The following is a 21,778-nucleotide window of genomic DNA, read 5'->3' on the forward strand; positions in this document are numbered from 1 at the left end:
AACAATTATTTTTTAGTATGCTCATGGAGCAAGGAGTTAAGCACCACATGAGCAGCGTGTAATTCTTCCTGCAAAGGAGGAGAGGGGTATCTCAAAAATTGAGCCTTTAATTTAGTATATTGTTTCTCCAAGTGAATAATGCCCTTCGAGATCCACTTCTTATGGGCCGAGACATAGGCAATAATGTCCCCTCTAAGAACCACCTTTGCTGTGTCCCAAAAAAGCCTGGATCATCCGAATGTTGCCTATTAAATTGCATAAAATCATCCCATCGAGCTTGCAAGTATTTCTGAAAATCAGGACCACTCTGTAAATATGCTGGGAAACACTACCTCAGACCCTGTCGAGACACCCCCTCCCAAGACTAAGTCCAACCATATCAAAGAGTGATCCGAGACTTCCAAGGAACCAATGAGGGCAGATTCAACACTAGAAAATAAGAATTCCAAAACCAGGATGTAGTCCAACCATGAAAAGGAACTGTGGGAACGAGATTGGTGAGTAAAGTCATGATCAGTGGGATGGAGAAGCCTCCAAGGGTCCACCAATCCCAAGGATGTGCACAAATAGGGACTACCTTTAGTGTCAGAGCAATGATATTGAGTAGCAGAATTGGACCGATCTAAAGCAGGATTTAACACCTGAATTAAGTCACCTACCACAATCAAGGGAATAGTGGGGTCCTTCAGACCAATATGGATCAGTGTTTTATAAAACGCATGGGAGTAGACATTTGGATCATACACCACCTGGACCCGAGCCAAAAGATATCTGCCCTGGACATCTCACTGAAGAGCATAAACTGTACAATAAACCAATAAAGTAACACCCGCTTTCTTGTTTGGGGAAGAAGCATAGAATACCTCCTCTAACCATCCCCTTTCTAACTTTTTATGTTCCTCATCAGTCAGACTGTTTTCTTGCAAACATGCCAAATCAACCCCCTGATGTTTTAATTGGGTAAGTATGTTGGTACGTTTAACCAGTGAAGTTATACAGGAAACTTTCCAAGAAATGATGGGAAGCGGCTTAGCCCCAGAATAGTCAATGAGCAAGAAAATAGCTTTACAAGGCATAGGCCCTGAGGCGCCAAGCCTCAATCCCAGGACAGACACACAGCTTCCAAAAACAAACAAGCGAGGCAAGCATACAAACAATAAAACCATCCAAAGCAATATACAGTAAGAACCCTGCAAAGATATGAAGAACAAACAAAACTCCTAATAACTGCTGTTCCAAACAAAAACCCCTGCCCCACCCTAAAATCCCCAACTTCTAACCCAACACTTCCCCAAAGAGAAATATAGAGGGCACGTAATGACACCCTCCGGGACCATGCCCTCCCATCCACATGCTGACCCAAAGCACAAATTAGTAGGCCCTCAAACCACAGCAGAATAGAAAACAAACATCAGCAAAGTGAAACCTGAATAGAATTGCAGAAAGAACAGCAAGCAATGTCAAGTAGGTTCTGCAGCCCTGGAGAAAGTGGTATTAATGTACTCCTTTGCCTCCTCCGCCATAGAAAAAGATTTCCAAATGCCATCCTTCTGGATCTTCAACAAGGCGTGGTAGACAAACATAAAGCGGGCTTTGTTATCTACCAGTTTGGTACAACGTGGATAAAAAACTTTCCGCTTTTCAGATAGGGCAGTGGAATAATCTTGTGTGAGGCGGACCGGCACATCTCAAAATTTCAAAGTCTCTTTTTTTGAGTGATAAAGCTGCAAAATCTCCATCTTGTGGCGATAATTAAGGAATTTCACTATAAAAACTCGAGGCCACGTCTCCTGACCTGGCCGCACATCAAGCCTTTGTGCACATTCTAATCATGTGGGGCTCAAAGCCAGAGGTACCTCAAATTCTGATGCCAGCCAACTCTCCAACTCCTGCAGTAAATGAGAATCAGGAAGTGGCTCAGGGAAGCCCATGAAGCGTAAGTTGTTCCGACATGAGCGGTTTTCTAAATCGTCAAGTTTGTCCACTTGGGCATGCAACTGTTCCTGAAGTGCCAGCACCACCGTATCATGAGTGTTGGTGGCATCCTCCACCTTGGACACCCACTGCTCAAGTTCTGTCATCTGAGAGGCTGTATCCAAAACTGCTCAAGGTGTTGAATCTGCAAAGATAGGGTAGCCATCTGCGGCCCCAGTACCTGGGTCACTGCTTCTTTTAAGTCACTCAAGACGTTCTCAGTGAACTGGGACACTGCTGTTCCTGGAGCGTCCACCATCTTGGAATCTCCCGACTTCAATCACTCATGATTTTTGTTTGACAATTTCATAACCCGAGCCTCCTGAGAGCATGTAAGATATTTGTCCATATAGTCAGCAAGATAAATATCACAAACAGTTCTCCAAAGAGCTCAAATTAGTTGTGAAAAAGTATAAGAAAGAGAGCAGAATCCCATAGCAGGCAGAGAACACAACCTAACCTGATCATGGTATCAAGTTACCTCCTGCATTAGATCTTTACAGCAGTGAGTTACTTTATTGCCTTTTGCCAACAGTTCTAAGCTTACTTGCACAGTTCATACCTTATTCTGTCTTCAGTCAGAACACTGACCTGTCTCTAATAGTTAATTGACTTTCACAGTCTGCTAGTTTGGCAACCAACACCCTGTACCAATGTAAGTTTTCTTAAGGTAAACTATAAAACAATTTATTTCACAGATTCCTAGAGCTTGGCTGCTCCTGGCACAAGTTCTCCACACAAAACCTCTATTTTCTTTCAGTTGGCAGAACAGTACTTTACAGCACATTCAACCAATCTTCATTTCAGCCATTTCTGTAATGCTTGCATCATTGTCACTGCCTGCAGACCAGCCCCCCATCTTCCTGCACTTCCACTAATTCTGCAGGTTCAGAACCCCTAGACCACTGCTCCCACTGAATTTCTTCATCAAAAAAGAAGGAGGCCTTGCCCTAATTAATTGGACATCTTTGCCCATTCATCTGGAACAGTCATATAGCAAACTACCTATAGAGCTTTTGCTATTTAAATTATCCTCCAATCTTCTAACTGACTTTCTATTGCTTATCTAGCCCCCCCCCATAGACTTTAGAGATAACATTACTCTACTACAATCTATTATAATCGACTTCTGCATAACCACAAATAATCTGATAATCCTTGGAGATTTTAATGTCCACTTTGATGATAGTAGCAATATTTTTACATCAGAATTAGTTAACCTCTTTAATAACCTCTGGCTAACTCCCCAGATAGCAGAACCTACACATGTAGCAGGGCACACCTTAGATATGGTCATTACCTCTGATTCCAATGCCCCCTACTTTTCACTCATCGCAAATACATTTGTTCCTTGGTCTGATCATTCTTTGATCACTTACTCAATACATCAAAAGAATACATAAGATAGCCTCTCTGCCAAAACAATAACATATTGTGATTACAGCAAATAAGATGCCACAGAAATCTTGTCTACCTTTCAATACAGCACTGGTGAACAAACCAACTACTTCATGGATGCCCAAATTGAGATGTGGAACCAATCTCTTCAAACACTCCTTAATGAACTTGAGCTACTCACCACTTGTGTCATCTCAGCCTGTCAGTTGCACAACCCATGGTACTCAGAGGAGGTCTCCCTACTCAAAAAACAATTAAGATCACTAGAAAGGAGATAGAGAAGCAATAAAACCAAATTAAGCTTAATAATTACAAGGTATTGGCAAACATATACAAACTTAAGATCAATCTAGCAAAAAAGAAATATTCTGCATGTATCACCAAAACTAGAAACATAACACTATACTCAATTGTCAGATCACTAACCAACTTCAACAAACAAAGAACAGTCAGAAACAATCAACCTTCCGCCCAAGCTCTCGCCACCTATTTTGCAGACAAAATAGAAAAAAATCAAATCACAACTGCTATCGACAGGGATAACTAATATGACCACAGCTAGCAATCATTTAGAGGTGCCAGTTTCCTAATGCAATAATTTCACTCTCCTAAAACTAACCGATATTCATCGTGTCATGAAATCAAACTTGAAAGGCAATAGCTCCGATATATTTCCATCTTTCCATAAATCTGTATTACTTATCTTCCTGGATCTTTCGGCTGCCTTTGACACAATTAATCATACTTTTCTACTCCAAAGATTCCAATCCATCAGAGTTTCTGATCAGGTTCTTAAATGGTTCAGTTCTTACTTTGTTGACCCTTCTTTCAAAGTAAACAGTAACATCAGATCAGACCATTACACCATCAAATACAGAATACTCCAAGGCTCTATCTTATCCCCTCTCTTTATGGCCCCATTACTTGCATTAGGACAATCAATAGTTTTCATACCATCTGCATATGCTGATGACATTCAGCTCCTTCATCCTTTAGACCCCAACGACCCAACCAAAATTACAAATATCAGTCACAAAATGGAAAAAATAAGTCCAAGGTTTTTTCCAAGGTCCAAGTGCAGGCCACAAACAAGACCACACTGGACATTATCTGTGCCATGTGATATAGCCATTTTTCCAAAGAAATCAACAAAATCATCAGATCCCATTGGAACATTTTAGAGGGTCATCAGTGTTTCCAGAATCAAAAACTAGTGGTTGCATCTACTAGAAATAAAAAGCTCAAAGAGAAACTCATACCTTCAAGGGAAGCATAAGGGAGGGGGGTTATTTGGGGTCCTGTATGTGTGTAGAATTATTATATAAACAGCTGATTAATGATATTTTTGGGGTGTACATATTAATAATAAATATTTACTAACATGTCATTAAAATTATATTCTTTAAACATCAATGGCCTTAATAACCCCATTAAGCAGAAAAAATTCTTAACTTCCTGAGGCAACAGGTGATGGATATTTGTTTCGTACAGGAAACACATTTGTCACCTTTGGAAGCTAATAAATTAGTATCTGGATGGGATCAACATTGCTTTTTCACACCTGGAGTAGGTAAAAAGTCTGATGTTGCGATCATTGTCAACAAAAAATGTTCCGCTGTATTTAGTAACTGCAAAGCTGATCCTAAGGGTAGATAGGTTCATGTTGATATGACCTCGGGAAAAGATACTCTGATGCTTCTGAATATATATGCTCCTAATACAAACCAGGCTGAATTTTTTAAATCACTCCAGCAATTGGTTCTATCATTGGCTACTTCTAATTTGATTGTGGCCAGAGATTTCAATTCTGTCATGGACCCATTATTAGATAAACAATCTATGAAACAACTGAAATCATTAGGTTTAGAAAATGTTGTGCTTTCCTGCGGTTTGAAAGATATATGGCAGATTCTTCATTTTGATGCTTGGGAAATTTCCTTTCGCTCTCATATTCATAAATCTTTTTTGAGAATTGATTATATTTTTGTATCAGATCCTTTAATTAAACAGGTTACAAAAGCCATCATAGATCTGATCCTTTTGACGTATCATACTGGTGTTTGGATAGAATTTCAACTTACTGAAATAGATTCAACTAGACCTATTTGGAGATTTAATAATACATTGCTTGCAGATTCAAACTTTCTTGAAGAACTTCAAGTAAAAATGAATGAGTATTTTCAGCTTAATTCCTTAGAGCAGGGGTGTCCAATGTCGGTCCTCGAGGGCCGCAATCCAGTCGGGTTTTCAGGATTTCCCCAATGAATATGCATGAGATCTATTTGCATGCACTGCTTTCATTGTATGCTAATAGATCTCATACATATTCATTGGGGAAATCCTGAAAACCCGACTGGATTGCGGCCCTCGAGGACCGACATTGGACACCCCTGCCTTAGAGGAAATCTCTGTAGAAACTTTATGGGATGATTTCAAGGCTACAATGAGAGGGCAAATAATTTCGTATTAGGCATACATTAGGAAAAAGTTAAAATTAGAATTCTCAAAATTGGAGCAAGCTATTTCGACTTTAGAATTACAATTGGCCTTAAAATGGGAACAAACTACATTGAATGCTCTGCTGACAGCTAAATATAAATATAATGAGATTTCTTCACAATCGGCTAGGAAAGATTTGTTTTCTCAGCAAGTTCTGTATTATGGAAACTCGAATAAAGCAGGAAGATTATTGGCATATAATCTTAAAGAAAAAAAAAAAAGAAAAGTAAAGATTACGGCCATTAAAAATGAGAAGGGTCAAATTCATACACAAATTGGAAATATTCTAAAGCATTTTGTGGATTATTATAGTGCCTTATATTCTTCTGAGTTTTATTCAAATAAAGAGGTTGATGGATCAGAATTTTTAAAATTGATTAAAGAGTCAAAAATTCCCGAGCATATAAAAGGAAATCTCAAAGTCCCTATATCACTTAAGGAGTTGCAGGCAGCATTGAAGTCCCTCAGAGCTGTATCCTTCCGGGTAATGATGGATACACAGTGGAGTTCTTCAAATCATTCCAAATTATACTTTTACCTCATCTTTTAAATTTATATCAGGCTCAACTAACTAAAGATTGTATTACAGGTACTATGGCGGAATCTTTATTATTTTACCGAAGCCAAATAAAAGATCCCATGTTGGTTTCAAACTACAGGCCTATTTCTTTAATTAATGTAGATGGAAAACTTTTGTCTAATTTATTGGTTTTAAGGCTAGCCAAGGCTCTCCCTTATATGATTGGTATGCACCAAACAGGTTTCGTTGCTCAAAGACATTCATCAAACAACACTAGATTGGCATTTCATATGCTAAATTTATCAAAAACAATGAATGATCCAGCTTTCTCTGTCTCTTTGGATGCAGAGAAGGCCTTTGATCGTGTGGAATGGACTTTCATGTATCAAGCAATGGATTGGTTTGGAATTGGATCTGGATTTATTCAAATGATTCAAACCTTGTATAGTTCCCCTTCTTCCAGACTATATATTAATGATACTTTTTCGGAGCACTTTTATCTGGAGAGGGAGTTAGACCAGGATGTCTCTTGTCTCATTTTCTTTTTGATATTGTTCTGGAACCCCTGTTGTTGGCTGTTCAGCAGGCAAAGGAGATTCAGGGTATTCCTTATGCAGGTTGGGAATATAAGGTCTCTGCTTATGCAGATGATATTTTGCTTCATTTGAAGAATCCTGAATCCATCATTCCGCATTTACTGGAATTGATTGACCAATTTGGCAAATTTTCTGGATATAAAATAAATTGGAATAAATTGGCGGTTCTTCCTTTAAACGTGCATTGTGCAAAAGGTTTATTTGATCCATTCCCTTTCCTTTGAAAGGAAGAGGGTATAAAATATTTAGGTATTATGATTCAGAAAACACTGGAAGACATGATGACAGTAAATGAAAAATCTTTATTGCTGAAAGTCATAGAAATGTGTGAGCATTGGAAACCATTACATCTCTCTTGGTGGGGGAGAGTCCAAACTGTCAAGATGATGATTTTGCCTGTAGTTTGCTACCAAATTAGTATGTTACCAGTGTATTTTCAGGGGTACATTTATAATAAGTTAAATGGTATTCTCACTATTTGACAGGGTAAAACTGCTAGAATTGCTTTAGTATCTCTGCAAAAGTCAATTGTGGTGGGTGGGGTAAATTTTCCAAATTTTTTATAGATACCATCAAGCATTTATCATGTGGCAGGGTATGTATTGAATCCTTCTTGAGGTCTTAGAACATCTCCTGGACTGGCTAATTTTGGAACATCAACTTATATCCCCAATACGATTGAATCATATTATGAGTATTAAATTACCTCATATGTATAAGGACAATAGCATTTTATTAGCTACTTGGAAAACATTACAATATTTGAATAATTTATCATCTAAACCGATACAATAGTCCACATATCAATCCCTATGGTTGAACTCCAAGATTCAAATTGGCGAGTCTAAGATCCTCTGGAAGCATTGGCTGCAGGTGGGTATACGTACATTAGATGATGTTTTATCAAATGAAAAAATGATTGAGTTTTCACGACTGCAACAGATTTCAAAATCTCAAGTATTTAAGTGGTTGCAGTTGAAGCAGGCCATTCAGAGTGGGTTTCCTGATTGGCGAAATCTAAAAACTCAGTATAATTTGCCGGGTCTGTGATTCAGACAGATTTGCTGGGGCATCAGGCAACCAAGTGGTATAAATTAATATCTGAATTTTTAAATAAAAACCCAAAAACTAGTCTTAAAGACATTTGGAGCATTGCGATAAAGCAACAGATTTCTGCTACTCAATGGCCATGAATTTGGTCTTGGAGGATGAGATGTACAGCGTCAGCATCAATGAGACAAACTTGTTTTTTTGGACCCTGGTTCATTTGCAAAAGTTAGATAGTTCTAAATCTAACAGATGATGGTACTGTCAACTCAATATAGGGACATTGGATCATCTGTTGTTCTATTGTCCTTTAATACTTAATTTTTGGAAATCGATATGGGGACAGTTTAATACCATATTGGATTCATCGATTCCACTGACATGATATTGTCATATGTGGAATGTTATTACTTCCTAATCCCCCTCCAAACCGATATAAAAATCACTACTCCTTGTCATGACAGGGGAAGCTATGCAGATGATTACTCGTAATTGGAAAAATTATGATCACCTTTGCTTTCCTTTTTGGTGGGCAAATATATGTTTAACCTACAGATATGAGAAAATGTATGCTGATAAGTTGGGACAGAGTAATCTATTTAAATTGGTTTGGGGCTAATTGACATCTTTTATTACCACGTTATAATTGTCTTTATCTTCAATGTTTGGGGATCTGCATAAACATCCAGGGTGGGAAGGGAGAGGTGGGGAGGATATATTCTTGTGTATGGTTATTGAATGAACATATGTGCTTACTTTATGATTCATATTTATATACTGTTCTGCACTTTTTGCTATCTTTGAACATAAGAATTGCCGCTGTTGGGTCAGATTAGTGGTCCATCGTGCCCAGCAGTCCACTCACTCGGTGGCCCTTGGTCAAAGACCAGCACCCTAACTGAGACTAACCCTACCTGCGTACGTTCTGGTTCTGCAGGAACTTGTCTAACTTTGTCTTGAATCCCTGGAGGGTGTTTTCCCCTATGACAGACTCCGGAAGAGTGTTCCAGTTTTCTACCACTCTCTGAGTGAAGAAGAACTTACTTATATTCATACCGAATCTATCCCCTTTCAATTTTAGAGAGTGCCCTCTCATTCTCCCTATCTTGGAGAGGGTGAACAACCTGTCCTTATCTACTAAGTCTATTCCCTTCAGTACCTTGAATGTTTCGATCATGTCCCCTCTCAAACCTCCTATGTTCAAGGGAGAAAAGGCCCTGTTTCTCTAATCTTTCACTATAGGGCAACTCCTCCAGCCCCTTAACCATCTTAGTCGCCCTTCTCTGGACCCTTTCAAGTAGCATCATGTCCTTCTTCATGTTCTGTGACCAGTGCTGGATGCAGTACTCCAGGTGAGGGCGCACCATGGCCCGGTACAGCAGCATGATAACCTTCTCCGATCTGTTCATGATCCCCTTCTTTATCATTCCTAGCATTCTGTTCGCCCTCTTTGCTGCCGCCACACATTTCATGGATGGCTTCAATGACTTGTCGATCATAACTCTCAAGTCTCTTTCCTGGGAGGTCTCTCCAAGTACCACCCTGGACACCCTGTATTCGTGCATGAAATTTTTGTTACCTACATGCTTCACTTTACACTTATCCACGTTAAACCTCATCTGCCATGTTGATACCCATTCCTCAAGCCTGATTATGTCACGTTGCAGATCTTCGCAATCCCACGGTGTCTTCACTACTCTGAATAACTTTGTATTGTCCGCAAATTTAATCACCTCACTCATCGTACCAATGTTTAGATCATTTATAAAGATTTTGAAGAGCACAAGTCCAAGCACCAAGCCCTGCAGCACTTCACTGGTGACGCTTTTCCAGTCAAAGTATTGTCCATTAACCCCCACTCTCTGTTTCCTCTGATCCAGCCAGTTTTTAATCCACATGAGTATTTCACCCTCAATTCCATGGCTCACAATTTTCCAAAGTAGTCGTTCATGTGGAACCTTGTCAAACGCCTTCTGAAAATCCATCTGCCTACACACCTCCTCTAGACTGACCGTCAATCCTGTCAGCTTTTCGTCTTCATTTCCAGCATATAGCCTGATGGGTTCCGGTTTGCTGTGTAAATCTTCTTCGGTAAATACAGCTGCAAAAAATGTGTTCAGTTTGTCGGCGATTGCTTTGTCCTCCTTTAGCGCTCCCTTTATTCCATGGTCATCCAACGGTCCCACTGCTTCCTTCGCGGGTCGTTTCCCCTTAATATATCAAAAGAACGGCTTGAAGTTCTTCACCTCCTTAGCTATTTTTTCCTCGTAGTCTCTTTTGGCCCCTTTTACCGCCTTATGGCACCTGCATTGATGTTTGTGCTTGTTCCAGTTTTCGTCCGTTTTTGACCTTTTCCATTCCTTAAATAATAACAGCTTATATACCGCAATACCGTGTAGACAAAGTTTTCTTGTCTCTTATCGCTTCCTTCACCTCTACAGTTAGCCACGCCGGTTCTTTGTTCTTTTTCCTCTTTGATCCCTTGTTGATATGCGGTATATATAGATTTTGTGCCTCGGTGACTCTGTCTTTAAAAGGGGACCAAGCTTGCTCTATCATTTTTACAGTGCTTATCCTCTTCTTAATCTTCTTCCCTACCACGAGTCTCATCTCTTCGTATTTCCCTTTTCGGAAGTTTGGTGCTGTGGCTGTCGTTTTAGACTGATGTTTCTCCCCTGCATCCAGATCGAAGCGGATCATATTGTGATCACTGTTTCCCAGTGTCCCTTCTACTTCTACATCTTGTGCCGGTCCTCGTAGATCATTTAGAATTAAGTCCAGAATTGTATTTCCTCTAGTGTTTTCCTTGACAAGTTGTTCCAGGAAGCAATTGCCTACAGCATCCAAGAACTTGGTCTCTCTAATGCAGCCAGAGGTGCCTAGGTTCCAGTCTATTCCCGGATAGTTGAAGTCACCCATGATAACTGCGTTGCCTCCCTTTCAGTTGCGTTTAATCTTGTCTGTCATTTCTCTGTCAATTTCTTCGGACTACCCTGGGGGTCAGTAGTAGATGCCGATCATTGTTTCCAGGCCATTTGTTCATGGAATTTTGACCCATAGAGACTCCAACTAATCCGTCAGTTGTGGCATGTTCTCTCCAGTAAATTCAATTCCCTCTTTGACGTATATGGCAATGCCCCTACCTTTTTGAGCCACTCTGTCTCTGCGGTATAGTTTGTATCCCGGTAGCACAGTGTCCCAGATGTTTTCCTCTGTCCACCATATTTCTGTGATACTTATGATGTCAACGTTATCTCTTTGTGCCATAGCTTCTAATTCACCCATATTATTTCTAAGGCTCCTTGCGTTCATGTACATACACTTGAGTTTGCAGCCTGTTCCTTTCTTGCATTTGCTTCCCTCATGTGTCCTTTTCGATATGTCTTGCGTGTGATCTGGTGAGTCTTTTCCTCTATCTTCTTGCACAGTATTCTCCGGATAAACCGGTTCCTGAACCATCGATTCTCTCTTTTAGTCGATTGTCGGCTTTCCCCTTCTTCCTAGTTTAAAAACTTCTCAACTTCTCTCTTGCTGTTGCTTGCAAGTAGTTTCGTTCCGTCTCTGCTGAGGTGGAGTCCATCCTTCCTGTATAGCTTGCTCTTCCCCCAGAACGTCATCCAGTTGCGCAGGAAGTGGAATCCTTCTTCCTCACACCAGCACCGCATCCACACGTTGACTGCTTGCAGCTCCATCTGCCTCTTCTTATCAGCCCTGTATACCAGCAGGATCTCCGAGAATGCTATCCTCTCGTTCTGGTCTTCAGCTTCCTTCCCAGCATCTGGAACTGGTCCTTCAGTACTTCCCTGTTGTAGTTCCTGTTGCTCACGTTGTTCGTACCCACATGGATCACCACCGCCGTATCTTCTTCTTCCACACTGTCGATGATCCTGCCGATGTGGCTCACTATGTCTTCTAACTTGGCACCCGGTGGGCAGGTCACCAGCCGATCCAGTCTTGCATCCACTAGAAATAAAAATCTCAAAGAGAAACTCGTACCTTCAAGGTTATCTGATATTACTCTAAGCACTCCAACAAATACATTCTCTGGATACAAAAAATGTGGAAAATGCACAGTGTGTGCACTATGTCTTGAAACTGAGAGAGCCCAGCTAACACAAGCCCACTTGAGGAAAAACAATAATATCAAAACCACTCTCTCAAAAAGTTTACAGCACAGTAAATACATAAATCATGCAAAACACATGGGGCTGTTTGAAAGATATTTATATAATGTGACAAACCTACTGCATTCCCAAGGTTTGTCACAGGAAAATGTAGGAAAGTATACAAACCCCGGTGCAGAAGGGCTGACCAGGTCAGTGCTCAAGACAATAAATTAGCTGACTACCCTGTGAGTGATGAAGAAGAAATGGAAATAGAACAGGAAAGTTTTGACTTACCTAGAGCAGTCCCAAAGCCAGGCAAGAAGAATCTGCCTTTCTATTCTCCAGTGCCTGTAAGGCAGAAAGCTCACAATCAGTTTCCCCTCAGATAAACAGTACAGGCTGAGGAAAGAATGCCCTTCCCCCATCAGAAGCCAAGAGGGAGTGGTTCTTTCCCTCAGCTTAAAGCCAGGCTCATTAGAGCGCAAAGGGGAGGAGAGAGAGGCTTGGCAGAAACAGCAGGACGAGATCAGAGGCAGGAAGTGCAGAACGGAGCTGAGCTTGCCTCAGACCCTGTAGGGCAGTGCAACAGCATTGACTTGGAGATGACTGAAGAGCAGGCTGGCAACTTGTCTCCAGAATTCCTTCCCCCAGAACCAATGGTGGTGGAAGATAGTAGTGCTGTGGATGAGAGCTGGCCAGAGGAAATGGAGAGCTGAGCCAACTGTGAAAAGGTCCATGAAAAGGTTTCTTTTTCTGGCTGTTTTTTTTTGTTTGTTTATTCCTCTTGTTGAGAGATTAACTGTGGCTGAGTTATCAGAGGAATGTAATCCTGTACTGCATTTTTTTCCACATGCTAGTTTGCTGGACTCTAAGAAATGTGACAGCTGAGCCAAATGCTAGGCTATAGTTTTAGCCTGGATAAACTCTAAGGCTCCCTGGTTTAAGGCTCCGTGCAAGAGCCCAGCTGGGAATTGATTGCCATAGCAACTGTGTAATGAAATTAGCCTGCATGCCTCATAGGAAAAGAGATTAAGCCTCTGAGAGTAAAAACTGCTCATTTCTTTGAGAAAGTCCAGCCCAGCTGGAGAGTGAGTGTACTGTGGGAAAAGCACAGATTGGCTCTTGGGCTCTTGGGCTTTTTGCCAACTGTTTCATCGCTAAGCTTTATTGAAAGCTAATGGACTGGATGCAAAAGTTGAAAATACTGCTCAGGACCTAGAGGTACTAGTTTCTAAGGTCGATACTTTGTCCCTCAACATTGACAAAGTACATAGAGACTGTATGGAGAAAATTCAAAGTGAAGATAGCCTTTTGAAAAATACAATTACTGAGGTAATAAAAGATCAAAAATTTATTCATAGAAAAATTGAAGCAATTGAAAATTATAACAGACGCTTAAATCTTAGGGTTCTCAATTGCGCTAAAATCTTTGGCTTACCACCTGTAGAAGTGTTTAAAAGTTATTTTTTGGAAAAGTTAAAGTATCTGCCACAAGCAATTCCCCCTAAACAAAGCATACTTCTTAACTATTATAAATAAAAAGGACACAGGAGATAAGTCAATTGACTCTGTTCCTACGATTGCAATACAATCAGAAAAGGATTTTCTTAACACAACATAAATTTTAGAGGAATCTATTTCTCAAGTTAAAGAAATAGCAACCTTAGTAGTCAACTTTGTCTTTGTACAGGACTTGAACTCAATTATGAGGATATATTTTAAAAATTCTACTCTTTATTGTGGTCAGAGATTATGGCTATATCCTGATGTTACTAAATCTACTCAAGAGAGAAGAAAACAGTTTCTAGTAATGAGAGAGGAAACAAAGAAGCTAGGTGCCAGTTGCCTCTTGGCATATCTTTGCAAATGTGTAATTAAATATCTGGGACTGAGATATGTCTTTTTTCAACCAGAACATCTGAGGTCTTTCCTGGACCTCAAGAAGATAACAACTGACACTACTAAATGAATGATAAGAAAAGAAGAAAGCCCATTTTTGCTAGTTTCTAATTGTCCAAATGTGCATGTATTTTATACTTTACTTGAATTTCTCAATATTTATGCTTATATTTCATATGATGTATGTTTATTTATGCTTGTATTTTTTAATATTTATGCCTATCTTTTTATAACTTATATGCACTTTCCTTCTTGTTAGTACACTTTGATTTTAAGAATTATATCTGTTTCATTTTCGCTAGTGCGCTTACTATCCCCTGAAGAAGACATCCTCGGATACCAAAACTGGGATCCTAATTGAGATGACTCAGAAGACCTGTCTTATACAGATAGGTCCCCTTTACTGATCTGTGACTTTCATAGAGAGACTTGTTAGACATGATGGATATAAACACAGACTTTTTATGGCAACTTGTTATTAATAAAGTAACTGGTTGTTTTTGGACATCTTGTCTGCCTCACCTTATTTGTTTGTATTGCTATATTTTTTGAGGCAGATTGCTTCTTTCTTTTTTTGTTTCCTTTGTCCTGGTCTCTGATCATAATCTTGTAGCCTTGTAGTGCCCAGGACCGTGCCTCCTTTCAAGCCCTGGTATATGACATTTAAATTGGACCCATTTGCGGTGCATGTTCACGAATCTTATGTTCCACAGCAACAGCGCGCTTTAATTGGCTGCTCTGTCACTATCCCTAGATATTAGTTTATTTTTAATCGCAGATATCTTTGTTTATAATCAGTATTTTACCTTGTTTAATTCTTTCTTCTAGAATTTCGTAGCCTCGCTTTTGTGCTCAAGACGCCTCCTTTCAAGCCCTGGTATATGACATTTAAATTGGACTCTGCATCACGCCAAAGGAGAGCATTTAAGGAGCAGCTAATGCTCCTTAGTGTGCTCCTTGGTGCACACACTGAGTGCGCACAAACTCTAACATCTTATCTCCACTGCAAAAATCAGAACAACCGGTCATACTCTTTATTCCTGTCAATAGCCTTTTTCCATTTTCTTTTTTTCTTTTCATCCTCGGTCATGGACTCATCACAGAAACAGATTCCAGTAATTTTGGAGAACAGACCAGCTCCCTCCTCCAGGTATGCCTCCTTTATCCCCTCTCATAGTTATAATATATAGTATGTAAGAGAGGAAACCAACCTTGACAGATTTAAAGGAAAACTAAAATGTTTTCTCTTCAAAGACACATTTGATTCTTAAAAGTTATGAGGCTATTAATTTTAGTTATGACCTATTATTGTCCATGTCCTCTTTTTCTTTACATATTTCTTTACATTTTCTTTACATTTTCTTTACATTTTCTTTACATATTTCTTTACATATTTCTTTACATATTTCTTTCCCACTTCCCTAAATGTTTCATGTTATAATTTGTTCAATGTTAAGTCTCTTCTTCACCATAACATATTGTTTGTCATATTTAATGTTTAATTTCTACATCGCTTTGAAATCTTTTTGATAATGCGATATAATCAAGCTTTTAATAAAACTGAAATTAGCTAGAAGTACTTCTTAGGTGCACAAATAAGCAAAATATATGTACAGACAATACAAGGCATACGCAAAACGTACTAATTGCTCCTTGAAGATTCTTTATCTCTGCAGATGACAAAGAGGCTCTATGGAGGGCATATAAATTAAAAATATTTCTTTGTGTGAAAAATGGTCTGGTATAGTCATGCATGCATTCTAAATCTGGCTCCTTGAAATCTGAAAGAGAGAAAAATAAACCTTAATTCACAGTGTGACAAACCCAAGCCTGTTTCAGGTTTTTCCTATGACAAATCCAAGTCTGGTCCGGGTTTTGCCACAGGGAATAGGAAGAGATACAGTATACCCCGTTGTAAAAGGGCTGATCAGGTAGAAGCCTCATCTATGGATTTAGCTGACTACTGTTCAGACCTGGAAGTGGAGTCAGATGAGGCAGAGCAGGAAAGGCTTAAACAGAAAAGCTACACACAGGTTAGGCAGGTGCCCAAGTCTGTTAGAGGATTACTTCCTTTCCAGCAGCCTGTCCAGGCAAGGGTTAAGGCTGGAAAGGTTCCTGCACTTAGGCAGATAGAACAAGCCTGTGTTTGGAAGGCCCCTCCCCCACCGAGGCTGAGTGGGAGTGTCCCTTCCCAGCTTAAAACGGGACAGTTGAGAACTCAGGGGGTGAAGCAACCTGGAGGCAAACAGGAGAGATTCTTCCACTCTCTCCACACCCTGAGGAGCCTAGAGACTGTCAGATGTTGGACACAGAGGAGCTTACTGCTGACCCAGGGAGTGAGGAAAGAACCCCAGGGGAACCCATGGAAACCCAGGAGAGTCTGGTAGGACCGGAGGAGGTGCCCATGGACATTGATAAGCAGTAAGGGGATGTGTATTGCCTGTGTCCACAATAGTGAAGCTATCAGTTATGCCAGTGATAGTTTGAAGGGGAGTTGTATGTCTCTCCCTTCTGATAATGAACTGTTAGTTGCTGCTGAAAGCTTGAGTTGTAAAGCCAAAAAACGTTTTGGCATTTTTGTTCTCTCTGCTAGCAGCCAAGCTGAGCCGAGAGCATTCTTCCTCACAGCTGTGCATAATTGATTACTTGAACGGCACAGCAGGGAGCTGTGCTGAGAGCTTGCACGTTCCCAGAGCTGAGTGTACCTTTTGAATTCTGTGCTAAAGAAGACAATACGTTTTGCAGAACTACAGTATGTGATAAGCCACGTTAGGCTGTGGAAACCAGGTGACATGCTGGCCAGGTTTCTTGTTGCACAGTTTTGTTAAAGTTTGTTTTCTGTTCTGGATCTTTTTATACCTGGGAAATGCCACAGTTGTTGGAGCTGAAGCAGCTCAGTGAAAGTTACTATATCCAAACTGCCCTGGTGAACAGGACTGTTTATAGATTTGCTAACAAAGTCCAGAGGCAGTGGAACTGTATGTTAAGGTGAGACACACCCAAAAACCTGAGCACTGGATTTCTTTGAAAGTTTTGCTCTGTTTGAACAGCTTGTGTTTAGCCTCATAGTTTTGAGTGCTTGTTCTGCAGTCTGCTGAGCTGAAGCATATTTCTTTTGTTCAATGCAACCAGTGAACATAATAAAACCTTTGTTTGGTTATATTCTGCCTCAGTCTTTTGCCTTGCATGCCCTGATTAGGCTGTTCATAAGCCAAGCAAAGTCCTGAAGGGTTCTTCGGTATTGAGGGATACGTCGGGCCAGAGTTTTGTGTCACGATCCCGGGGCTCGCAACGCAGCGCCAGAGCGCGGGTGTGACAACAATGGCTCCATTGTTCTGCCTATTTTTTCTAGAAGTTACATCGGAAGGAGGGACTCGGCTAGAAGAAGGCACCAGAGCAGGCTTGCATATTGCCTCTTTGGTCGCTAAAGCTTCTTAAATGCTGGTAGGTCCGGGGCTGGAGGTGCAAAGGGGCTGACCTGGTAGAGGACTTGCAGGTTTGTTTGTTTTTTGCCACTTTAAAGGGGACAGGGTTTGTTGGCATTGAAGGACCCGCGATCATGAGGGAGGCTGCTGGACCTGAGATTGGGAGGGTAGGGGCTGCTGTACCCACGATCATGGGGGCTTCTGCTGCACATACGAATAGGGTAGAGGGTTCTTTGAGCTGATGGACCCCTTGGGGATGCTGACTGGCTGGTTTCAGAGTTGGAGTTGAAGGGAAGGGAGACAAATGCTGTATCTGGTCTGGGGATTAGGGGGAAAGGAAAGAGGTGCTGGGCCCATGTGGTAGGTGGACTGGAGCTGGAGGGAAGGGAGAGGTGCCAGACTCACACCTGGGCACTGAAGGGAAGGGATATAGGTGTTGGGCCCATGGGGAGGAGCCTAGAGGGAAAGGAGAGAGGTGCAGGACCTGCAGGGAGGAGGAAAGTGAAGGGAAGGGAAACATGTTGAACCAAGGGGATGAAGGAATAATGAGTGAAATATTGAATATAGCAGTATGAAATAAGTAGATTTTCATGTTGTACACTTTTTTTTAGTTTTTAATATGTTTCTTTCGTGCTTAAAGACAATTTAAACACTACATTAAAATATTCTGATTTTTTAATGGGCGAGCAAAGTGAAGAATGGTATATGGCACATGTTCGGTATCTCAAATACTAGAGGTGATAGGAGAAAATTGATGTCATTTTTTGAAATCAGCAAGTCAAATATACCCAGAAACATGTCTCACATTTGAGGCACCAAATGAGGGTTGACCAGTGTTATCCTTTTAATGAACATAACTTTAGCAGTGTACATCCATTAAGTTCAAAACCCTAGTACAAATTGGTAAACAAGTCCCATGGAGGGGCATAAATAAAAGATACATCTAAGTCCGTTTTGGAGTCTAAGTCACTAGTCGCCCATAGTTGGACATGGGAAAAGGTCCATTTTTGAAAAATACGTCCAACATATTATTTTCGAAAATCGTCTAACTATATGTCCAGCCGTCTGATCATCCAGACCGCTAAGTCATCTATCTTTATACCCCATTTTAATCCAAAAATTTGTTCAAGTCAAAAACGCCTAGTAAAAGACCTTTTGGACATGGGTGGGGTCAGCAAAGTGATGGATTGGACACCCAAACATTGGACCAGAGTAGTGGGGTACCTTACACTGCTGTCAACTTTACAGAAAGTGTGCCACATACACATCTTACCACAACAACCTTATAGGTCATGGTGAGTACCCCAAAACTGACTAGACCAACCTGTCTTCCACCCCAATAACCCTTGCATAAGGGTTTAGGGGGTTTTGGGGCATGCACATGTTTCACCATGCATGCAGTGGTTAGAGTGGCTTATGGGCCTGGGTCCTCCCCTCCATGGTTCACTAGCCCACCTTCCAGACCACTTAAGCCACCTCTGTGCAGCTCTACTAGGCTTTCCTATGCCAGGCTGCCAGGTGCTGATATTCTGGAGGCAGATATGTAAAGTTAATATGATTTTTATGGCAGTGGGGGGGAGGGGGGTCAGTGATCACTGGAGGAGTATATAGGGGTCTGTACTTTATCTCTGAAGTGGTTATCTGGTCACTTTAGATACCTTCTTGTGACTTAGACCTGGTTTTAGATGGCCTAAGTTACAACTTCCAAGTTTCGTCTAGGCAGTGTTGTTAAAATTTCGGTTATACATGCAGTACGACTAAGTCTAGGATGTCCCACCAAAATCCCGCCTTCACCACTCCTCCTAAAATGCCCCTTTTAGCTCTAGGCATACTGCAGCACTGTGAAGGCCTAAGTCATTTTTAGATATGTCTAAAACCCGGTTCGATTATCGGCACTTGTCTCTCTGATCATCTAAGTGCTGATTTAGGCCGGTTTTTAGATGCATTTCCATTTCAATTATGAGCCCCTTAAGGTCCAAAGTGTTTTTCAACATAAAAACAATAAAGGGGTTAATTAGATAGAGGATCAGTTTTGCAGTCTATGGTTCTAGACCATTATGTATGCCTTTCTTTCCACAGATATCTTTTAGATACTTCCAAATAGCTTTTAGAAAGTTTCATAAGTGTTAAACAGTGATTAAATATTGTGACAAACTTAGCACCCGCACTAGTTTTGCACCTAACAGGATCCTGTGCAGAAGAGCTGACTAGATTAATTCTGGTGACCAACTTGAGGCTGACCTCCCTTGCCCATATGGTGATCTGGATCAGGGGTAGGCAGACTGGCAACAGCGGCATCCTGTCCATAAGTTAGCTAGGACAGCCAAACATAAGCTAGCTGAGCTTAGAAAACCCATGCAAAACAGGCAAGCCTGCAGTGGAACCAAAGCCCATCCCCCTCTAAGGCTGAAAGGGAGTGGCTTTGGGCTGATTAAAGGCAGGCTGAAGCAAGCAGTAGGGGAAGGAGAGAGTGACGAGGCTGAGTCACTCCAGCAGCCCAGAGCAGAGCAAGAGCCTTGGAACAAGGAAGCAGTGACGGAGGTCCCAGATTGGCCTATGCAGGAAGTCGAGGAAAGCCTTCCCATTTCTACCTGCCAGTTTCCAGAGTGGGTAGAAGGAATTGAAGTGCAGGAAGCTGGCTCCATTACAGAAAGCCAGGCACAGCCTATGGACATTAATTAACAGTTAGTAGCTGGAAAGCAGCCAGTGGGTTTTTTTTTTTCACTCTTTGAGCAGGGAATGCTTTATGTTCTGCTCATTATCATAGAAGCTAAACTTTAGGTCAACTGAGGAGGTTACTTACCTGAGGGATTTACTACTGTGACCATGTGAAGTTTGGACTAAAGTATATTGAACTGCATGAATGCTCTGTAATTCTAAATCTCCCTGGTGTGTGCCTTGGCTGGGAGGGTATTTACAGAACCTCTCTCTCAGCTGTGCTGCCTACTGAGAAATAACTGAAGCACTCAGCAGCCTTTGAAAACCCAGGCAAAAACATGAACTGCCTGTTATAAGTTATGAAAGGACTTCATGTACCTGCTGTGGAAATCTCCTGTATGTCTCAAACCACTTCTACAAGAGAAAAGTTTTGTTTTGATGAAATATAAGCCTAGTCTCTCTACTGAGCCAGAGTGAATGGTCTCAGGTGGGACAGATCTGTTTAGGTGCTCTTTTGAACCTTTTATCTTTTTCTTTTCCTTCATTATTGAAAACTGGATTTTGTGGAGTGCTGCATGTGTGGCCTGTATGCTTTATTCTTTTGACCATCGAGGTCAGATTAAAACTATTATTGTGTTTTGGAAGAATTCTGACTGGACTTTGTATTTTATCGAGTGGTGAAGCCAGTACTTACCCTTTTCTCCCAGGCTTAGGCGATTGCCTAAGGCTCAGTCAAAAAACTGAAGATACCCCTGATGGTAGGGGACACACCAGAGCACAGATTTTGTCACGATACCACTCCACTCTGGGAAGTGCTTGTGACAATATCACTTTGAAGAAAGGTAATATGGATGGAAAAGCAGCAATTTGCTAAAAGAATACTAAATTTGGACAAACCTATTGACTTGTGGATATAGTATATAACTTGGGGGATAGGATCATTGTTAAGTGCTGTCTGGTAACATTTGCCTCTCTGAATATGATACTAAAATCTTCAATACAGTACACATCCCTGATGGTGTGGATAACATGAGGAAGGACCTCGTGAAACTTGAGGAATGGTCTAGAATTTGGCAGCTAGGAATTAATGCTAAGAAATACATGGGCATGAATTTGGTTTGCAAAATCCTGAGAGAACGGTACAGTTTAGGAGGTGAAGAACTTTGTTTTCAAAAGAGGAGCGGGACTTGGGAGTGATAGTAAGTGATGACCTTAAGGTGGCCAAATAGGTTGAAAAGGTGATGGCAAAAGCTCGATATATTCTTTGAAAAATAAATATACCTTTTCAGGATGTGTCAGGTAATAGTGTCTCAGACTGAAACAGGATGCTAGGCTCAATGGACCATCGTTTGAGCCAACATGGCTTATCTTGTGCTCCTATGTTTTTATTCTGGATATAATGGTGTTACAGACTAGCCTGGTGTTGCAGGCTGGCCTGGATTTTCAGGAAAGGTCAGGACACAAACATAAAGTCATATGACAAAACACTTTCTCTTTTATTATGTTTGCCTCACACAAAAAAGTTGTTGGTTTACCTCAGCCAAGCTGTTACAGGCATTAATCTGTTTCCCAAAGCTTTGCCTCAGCTTATGTCTAGGGAAACCAGGAGTTCCTCTCTCCTTCGGAGACCTCCATGACTGATTCTGGTCTTGGGCA

This window comes from Geotrypetes seraphini, chromosome 5, assembly GCF_902459505.1.
Source record: "Geotrypetes seraphini chromosome 5, aGeoSer1.1, whole genome shotgun sequence".
NCBI classification, from domain to species: Eukaryota; Metazoa; Chordata; class Amphibia; order Gymnophiona; family Dermophiidae; genus Geotrypetes; species Geotrypetes seraphini.